This window comes from Macrobrachium nipponense, chromosome 3 (genome assembly GCF_015104395.2).
Source record: "Macrobrachium nipponense isolate FS-2020 chromosome 3, ASM1510439v2, whole genome shotgun sequence".
Lineage (NCBI taxonomy): Eukaryota > Metazoa > Arthropoda > Malacostraca > Decapoda > Palaemonidae > Macrobrachium > Macrobrachium nipponense.
Genome location: NC_087202.1, coordinates 73,310,382 through 73,318,544, shown reverse-complemented (window position 1 = coordinate 73,318,544; position 8,163 = coordinate 73,310,382). Strand labels below are relative to the sequence as shown.

Genomic DNA, 8,163 nt, shown 5'->3' with positions numbered 1-8,163 from the left:
AATATTCTTCACAGCCCTTTTTCGGATGAGTCACGATCCCTCACTCATTTTGAAAGGCCCAGAAGTCTGACTTGATCACGCAGCTCCTATACTCCGATCAAGTTGTCAGAGGCAGCAGGGCACTCCTCCTTGCCCTTACGACCAGGAGGAGTAGCCTAGGTGCGCAGAACTCCAGTCAGTTCTAGAGGCTCACTCAGATTCCTCCCACCAATCAGTGAGTCTTCCTATTGTTAAAGGATCGAAGGTTTGTACTATTACGTATCGGAACAAATAATTTGTCGAAAATTGTATTTTTCCTAACTATACAAACCTGAGGTCTTTTAATAAATATGCCACCTCATGCCACCCCTCAATCTGAACCTGGGCCAAAAAGCAAATTGGAGTGTTCACATCCGGGCAGGCTAGCCTGCCCCACGGTAGTTACTGCCTAACCACCTTGTTCAAGATTCAACGGCCGTAATTCCAGCTATGCCGAAAGTATATTCCTATTGTTAAAGGACCTCAGTTTTGTATAGTTAGGAAAAATACAATTTTTTGACAAATTGTTATTTTAATTTTAAGTTTTTTGTAAAGTTAAGTGTTTAGTTTTTTGCCATTTAATGTGTTTCTGTTTAAAGTTTGTGTTTTTTCATTTTTTGTTTTGGTGTTTGCATGTTTTCTGCCATTTGTTAATGTCGTAGTGGTGTTAAGTTTTCTGCCAGTTTCGCCCATTTTTATGTTTGAAAGTTGAGTGTTCATGATTTTCTGCCATTTGTCCTCCATCTGTCGGCACTTCGGAGATTGCATCACTTGAAAGGTAAGGTTCCACATTTTACTACATATGTACGTACAGTATTTCTTGTACCATGTACACTAATACACTTTATTTACAGGTACATATAGTAGTATATGTAGTTTATGTTAGGTATTGAATGGTCCAAATTGTTGTTTTGTTCATGAAACTTACCTGTCAGATATTATATAGCTGTATTCTCCGACGTCCGACAGAATTTCAAAACTCCCGGCACACGCAGTGGGCGGGCCAGGTGGTTAGTACCCATTCCCGCCGCTGGGAGGCGGATCTCAGGAATCATTCCCATTTTCTATTCAGATTTTTCTCGTCGCGGTAGTGAAAACACCTGTTTCCACTACCTCCGCCTAGGATTTTGAAACTTCATTAGCCGCTTAAGTATCCTACTTATTTTTTTGAATGATTGACTTGGATTTGTGGCTAGGCATACGCTATCATAAATTAATTAAATTTTTTCATTGCATATGATGTCTGAATCTAGTTAGCCTAGTTTCAGATTTTGTTGTCTGCAACGGGTAAGGGGAGGCTACCGAAACCTTCGGTAGACACTCGTTTAGTATACTGTTTTCTTTGTTGAGAGATCAATGTAATTAGTGTAATGTTGACTGATTCCGAAAGAGACGTATGAATTCGTATGTACGCAAATTAGAGCGTGATAGAATCAGGAGGTCTTCCTCCACAGTACCAGTAGACTTTATTTTGCCTAACCCTGTGGTATGGCTTACGGGCCTAGAGGAAGTTCTGTGAGAAGTAATGCCCTTTCTATTATTGTGGATTACATCAAGTAAGCTTGAAAAAGTGCTCGCTCTCCAATCAGTGTTGTGAGTGTAGTGATGTTGATTTTGCCCCTAGTGTTGTGGATGGGGGCGTCAGATCGGTCCTATAACGCCTCTAGGTCTAAACCTCTGTCGGACTCCCAGGACCAGGGAGGGGGCAAGTTGAAAACCGAAGGAGGGTTACGGGAACCCCCCCACCGATCTGGCGTCCCTTCGGCAGGATAAGGCTGCCAAAGATCGTGCACGTGCACGAATCATGAAAGATTGCTTCTCGTCCTCCGAGGCGTCCTCCCGCAAGGTTGGAGCTCTCGGAAGGACTCGCGCCCTCTAAGAAGCTTTAGAGAAGAGGACGCTTCACGTCCTCTCTCTCGTCAGGAGGGAACGTCAGATCCGCCCCATAACGCCTCTAGGCCTGGACCTCTGTCGGACTCCCAGGATAGGGAGAGGGCATGTCGAAAGCCGAAGGAGGGTTACGGGGGAACCCACATCGATCTGGCGTCCCTTCGGCTTGACTTAATATCGATAAGCGTGACAAAGACGCAAAATGTCGCACAGGCGGCTGTCGTCTTGGTCAAGAGATTAAAAATGTCCTTAAGGCAGGACCCTCACAAGGACGCCTTTCGAGACATTCAACGCTCTATCGAGAGGAAGACTTCGTTTGCACTTCCTCCATCTAGACTGAAAGGGAGAGCTGGGATCTGGTACGAAACAGGAGAAGAAGCAGGATTGAAAAGCACCGTCTTCTTCTCAAGGAGATTCGCCAATTTGGTGGACGCTCCAAGGAGGCGTCTTATTTGTCATCGGCTAAGGTTTCCTCCTCCCCTCATGGCGTTATGTATACGTTATGTGACGTTCGCTTTACTACGAAACGGGATATTGTTCAAGCTCATAAGATTGACGTCCGGCAAAGCTGATTTGCATAGTCAAATAGCTCGCCAAGACGCATCTTACTCGTCCCTAAGGGACGCTCTGTCAGCGGACAGAGATGACACTGGACAGACTATCCTAGTTTCGACAGGAGAAGGGCAAGAATTCCTCATACCCAAAGAACACACAGGCGTCCTTTAAATGCCCTTCTGCAGTGGTCGATGACCGTGACAAAGACGCAAGATGTTCGCACAGCCGGCCGTCGTTTTGTCAAGAGTGGGAAGCGACGTCCTGAAGACTCGTCCTAGATGACGATCACCCGTACTTATGCTTAGGACGCTTCCGCGTTTCATGAGCGGCTCTCCTCGCCAGGAAGCCTCTCAAGTTATCGTGTTGACGCACGTCATTCACTATGACGCTTCCCATTGATGTTCGTCACTCTTCTATTCCGGACGCTCTTCAAGAACTCAAAGAATGCAATCAGGACGTTCGGCAAGCACCTCGCGACGATGCCTTTTCGGAACGCTCGGGCGTTCCTTTTTGAGCGCGTGTTGGATATGTTCATTTGCATTACTAAGACGCAAAATGTTGCACAGGCGGCCACCGTCTTTTGTTAGAAGGTAACGAAAGTCTTTAAGGCCGTCTTGGAGACGATAGCCTTACGTCTTCCTATAGTGCTCTCACACTTCAGGAGCAGTGTGCGGCTCTCCAGGACGCTTTTCGGGTGGCCTTTCAGAAGACGCTCGACGTCATAAACATTGATAAGCTTTTTGGAAGACGCTCGATGTCTTACACATCTGGACGCTCGCCAGGACGCTAGCGAGGACGCTCGCCAGGACGCTAGCGAGGAACGCTTTTGAAGACGCTCGGCATCCTACACGTCATGACGCTCGGTAGAGCACTTGCCAGGACGTTCTTCAGAACGATAGGCGTCCTACGCATCAAGACGTTCGGCAGGATTCCTGCAAGAACGCTCTTCAAGAGGGCGTCGTCGAAGTAGAGGAAGGAGTTTGGTCTCGTCAAGATGTCTACTTCTCTTTCTACGAAGGGAGCGTTCAAAGAGAATCCATCACTTGATGAATTCCAGGAAAACTGTAAGCAGATTTCGGTGTCATAAAACGCCTCGTCTGCTTTCGGGATTGCGCTGGCCGAAGGGGAACATTAAGTCCTTCCTGTCGTAAAAGCCCAGTCTCTAATCAGGAATCCTACCCCTTCCTCGATTTCTGCGGGAATCGGGAAGGCTATATGCTCGAATTCCTGGATTACTTTCCGTCATGCAATTGGGTTGTTAGTTCTCATTGACAAAGTTCTTAATAAACATTTTATCGCATAAGCGGATAAGTAACAAAATTCGAAAGAGCTCTCATTCATTAGTCAGAGGCTCATCCAGGAAAAAAGACTTATAGACTACGTCCATGAAGTCTTATGTCAAATATCATAAGAAGCTTGAACTTTCCTTTTCGATCTTCGGTTCTCACTTGAGGATTTCCATTTGAATAATATTATTCCTTTTCTTGGCAAAGAGAATGAAGACAGTCGATTTCCATTCTCTCTCTCTTCCTCGTCGAGGAAAGAATGTAGTAGAGAATTATATGTTCAAGTGACTGCAATACTTAGGTATTTTTAACTTCGCGTCATATTACTAATGTAAAGTTCAAGTCATATACGCATATCGTGGTTACCTCTACAGATGGCAACCGAAAGGACTGTTATTTTAAGTGTATTTAATCGGTACTTCCTGCAAACTTCCAGGAGTTTCCGGTGTAAGGACAATGCTTGAAGGTATTGTTACAACAACACCAACTCAGCTTCTGCATGTAGCGAATTATGTTTCGCTTAAATATGCCTGCTTGAGAATTTCTTATGATCGATAATAGTAACGAACCTATTCCTTCGTAGAAGAGATAGCTGGTAACTCAGGCAGAAATAGTGCGAAACGAGAGGTTGCTGTCATTGTGGATGACGCAGTATATTTAATCGGTACTCCTCCCGGCAACTTTCCAGGAGTTTCCGATTTAACATTTGGTTAATTAAGCGTAATGTTACGACAACACAAAATCAGCTTCTGTATTAGCGAATTCTGTTTCGCTTAGATATGCCAACTTGAGAGTTTCTGTTCAAATAATGGAAAATCTATTCCTTAGATGAATAGAATAGCTGGCAACTCGGCATAAGACTGCGAGAAGGTGAACATAAGCTGCTGCCTGTAACTGTCACAGTGTCTCACACTGTCACCAACTCAGTGTTAGGTAGCTCGTTGTACTGCTCAGTCGGTTACGTCTCTCTCTCCCGCGGGATTGATTTACGAACCGTATCTCTGCCCTACAATCATGACTTTCGCCTCGGGTTGAGGGGATTTCTGGTAATCATGAATAAACGACTTCCTTTTGCTAAGAAATTTTCAACAGAGATATCTCTTAGACATGTTCGGCGCTGCTTACCGCACTGTAACAGAATTCTGTACGAGTCTACCGCAGCATAGCACTATAATAATGCTCTCCCTGCTTATGCCAAGCGCAGCCTTATTAGGGAAGGAAGCATGCTTAGTGAGGGAATGGATGAGTCTGCTGGGGACCATTTCCTCGCTGGAGAAGCTTGTTTCCTGAATAGACTGCAATTCAGACCTCTACAGTTTTCCTACAGGAGAACTGAAATAACATCAAAGATCTAGAGATAATTCTAAACGTCTCTCAATGGGTTAAGGATCACCTCAGGTGATAATGAGAGGGAGCCAGGCATCCGGACAGAGGTCCTGGCACATAATCTAAAAGAATTGGAAGCAATTTGGTTGGCTCTCCAGTCCTCGAAGAGTGAGTTTTGGTCGAGTGGTCCAAATCATCTCAGATAATTCCGCAGCTCTCTCATATCCCAAGAAAAGAGAGATGGTTATCGGCATAGGCACGGAACGTAACGATCCTTTAAGAGGTTCGTTACACGATTGCACGTCCGTGCGGATCTTCTCGATCGACGGCAGCAACTACTGACGTTTGACTTTTGAGTAATCCTCGCTTAGAAGTATGTCGAGAGTTGTGAGACTTTGGGGACGTCCTTTCGTAGATTTTGCAATATTGAAGACGAAGAAGCTTCCTCTACGTTGCGCCCTTATTCTCGATCCGAGAGCGGAGCAATAGACGCCATCCTATAGTATGGAATGGGGATAGTTGGTTAGCCCTTTTCCCCTATTCAAAAGCTTAGGAAATGTAATAAGATAATCGCTGGCGTCAGAGGGAGTGAGAAAGACGCTGATCGCCCCATGTTGGCCTTCGAGAGGCTGGATTCACAGAGGTCACGTCCTTCGAGAGCACTTTCCAAGGACCCTTCCCACCGAGAGAATCGGTCTACTCTAACAGCCTCACTTCGAGAGGTACCTAAAATCTCTCCGATCTGAGTCTGAATGCGTTCAGACTGTCAAGAAGCGAGAGGTCTTCAAGATTAATTGCAAGTCTCATTGCCAAAGCAAAGCAGTGCTGCATATTTTGCAGTGTACCAATCGGAGTGGGGCCGTTTCTGGACATAGGGCAGGAAGAATGACTGTTCCTCTACCTCTGACCTCTGTGAATGACTTTACCGCCTTCCCATTCCGTCTGAAGTATGGGATAAGCTAACAGTCCCAACGATTGTAGAATACGGAAATATGTTGTTGACGGCCTCTAGGCTCAGAGATTCGGATCTGTCAAACAACAAAGCCCTTCACGATCTTTGAGGTCTGCGGAAATCTTGATGGAACTTAGACGTAGTCTGAAGTTCTTGATGTCAAAGCATTTCGAACCTCTTCCTTTCTGTAAACTTAATACACGTGACCAGAAAGGCTAATTTTCTAACCACTCTAGCTACGGCAATGAGGGTTAGTGAGGTTTTAGCCATCATCAGAGGTTTTGGCTTTAGAGGACATAATTCGGTGTCCTCTAAGCCTTCCGTTCTTGCTAAGAACGAAAACCCGTCTAACCCTTGGCCCAGAGGCCTGGAGATCAAGGGGATGGCACAAATTATGGGCAAGAGCCACAGAGAGTCCTGTGCCCTGTCGGGGCTCTCAAGTTTTATCTTGATAAAACTAAAGAAAGTCAAGGTCATTCGGACAATCTCGGTGTTCCGTAAAAAGGACCAGACTTGCCCATGTCGAAGAACGCCCTGGCGTTATTTTAAGGAGTCTTTCTAAGAGGCTCATTCGTCATGTTTGAACAAAGATTTGAAACCTTTTAATAAGTAAGTGCTCACGAGGTGAGGGCGCGGCCTCGGAAGCTTTTCAACAGAGCATGACACTCAGTAATATCCTGAGTGCCACGTTTGAGCGAAGCAACTCTGTGTTCGCTTCACACTCCCGACGGGCATGTGAAGACGACATATGAGATCTGCGAGTCGCTAGGACCATACATATCCGTAGAAATATTATTGGAGGCAGGAAGCAGCACGAATCCTATCCTATAGAAAAAGGGATAGGTGTGCTTTTAACTTTGAAGGCGGGTTGGTCGCTTGAGGCGCGTTTTTCCCTTTCGTTAGCTAGAAGTTATGGGACTAACTTCGATAAGGTTAGGTCAGGTGGTGGTTTTTAGCTTCGTTGCCCTCACAGTATGGTCAATATGGTCTAGTCACATTGTGGTCACGCCCCCGTTGACAGATCATCTAGAGCGCACCAACTACACAGGTCACTACCTTGTTGGCAACTCTAGTAAAGCAAAAGCAGACTTCGGTGACAGTAATCAAGAAGTCAGCTATGCTAACAGGCTAAGGGAATCAAGATGTCAATCATCTGACTTGAGGTGTTTCCTAAATCCTTCTATTCTGTCCCTTCCCACCTCCAATGGTGGGATTCAGCTATATATATATCTGACAGGTAAGTTTCATGAACAAAATGTTATTGTTATGATACAATAAAGTTTGTTCATACTTACCTGGCAGATATATATAAGTTACCCACCCACCTCCCCTCAGGGGACAGTGGTATGAAAAAATCTGAATAGAAAATGGGAATGATTCCTGATATCCGCCTCCCAGCGGCGGGAATGGGTACTAACCACCTGGCCGCCCACTGCGTGTGCCGGGAGTTTTGAAATTCGTCGGACGTCGGAGAAATAGCTATATATATATCTGCCAGGTAAGTATGAACAAAACTTTATTGTATCATAACAATAACGTATTTCATTGTTATTGGTCAATTTAGCTTTATTATAAAATTTACTGTGGTGTTGTTGTAGGGCTTGGAACTAATTAGGCAATTTACATGTAAAATGTGGTTCAAGATACAAAAAAATCAGGTGACGAAGGCCGCTTCGGAACGGATCAATTTCATATCCTGAGGCACTACTGTATACCTGCAATTACAACTAGAACCCACTCTCCTCCCCTCACATGGACATTTTAGCAAAAACAAATTGAAGCTCTTTTCATGAGTTGCTCCTCTCCTTCCCAGAAAGTGGGCATGCCTGGTCGCCTTACCAGACAGAAGAAAAAGATTATTACCATGAATTTCAAAAATTCATGCTGCCTTCGAGTAGAAACTAGTTACTACAGTGATGTTAATTACTGGAGAAGTATAAATAAAATTAGTATTTTATTATAAAAATGTCATTTTTTAATACTACTATGTACTTAACCAGTAATTACCATATGCGTAATCGGAGCCTGCACTCCTCCCCTCACATGGACACAAGGGCATAAACAAATTGAGCTCTTTGCCTAGTTGTTCCTCTCTTTCCCCTGAAAGGGGCCAGGGTCTTAGGCACCCATCCCGAA

The 8,163-nt window shown here is 44.8% G+C and overlaps 1 protein-coding gene across 1 annotated transcript in view; it reads right to left on the bottom strand.

The window, feature by feature from the left end:
* Positions 1-8,163, bottom strand: part of LOC135221812 (hypoxia-inducible factor 1-alpha inhibitor-like) — a gene marked incomplete in the record, with an annotated part of 237,220 nt that overhangs the window by 71,663 nt on the left and 157,394 nt on the right.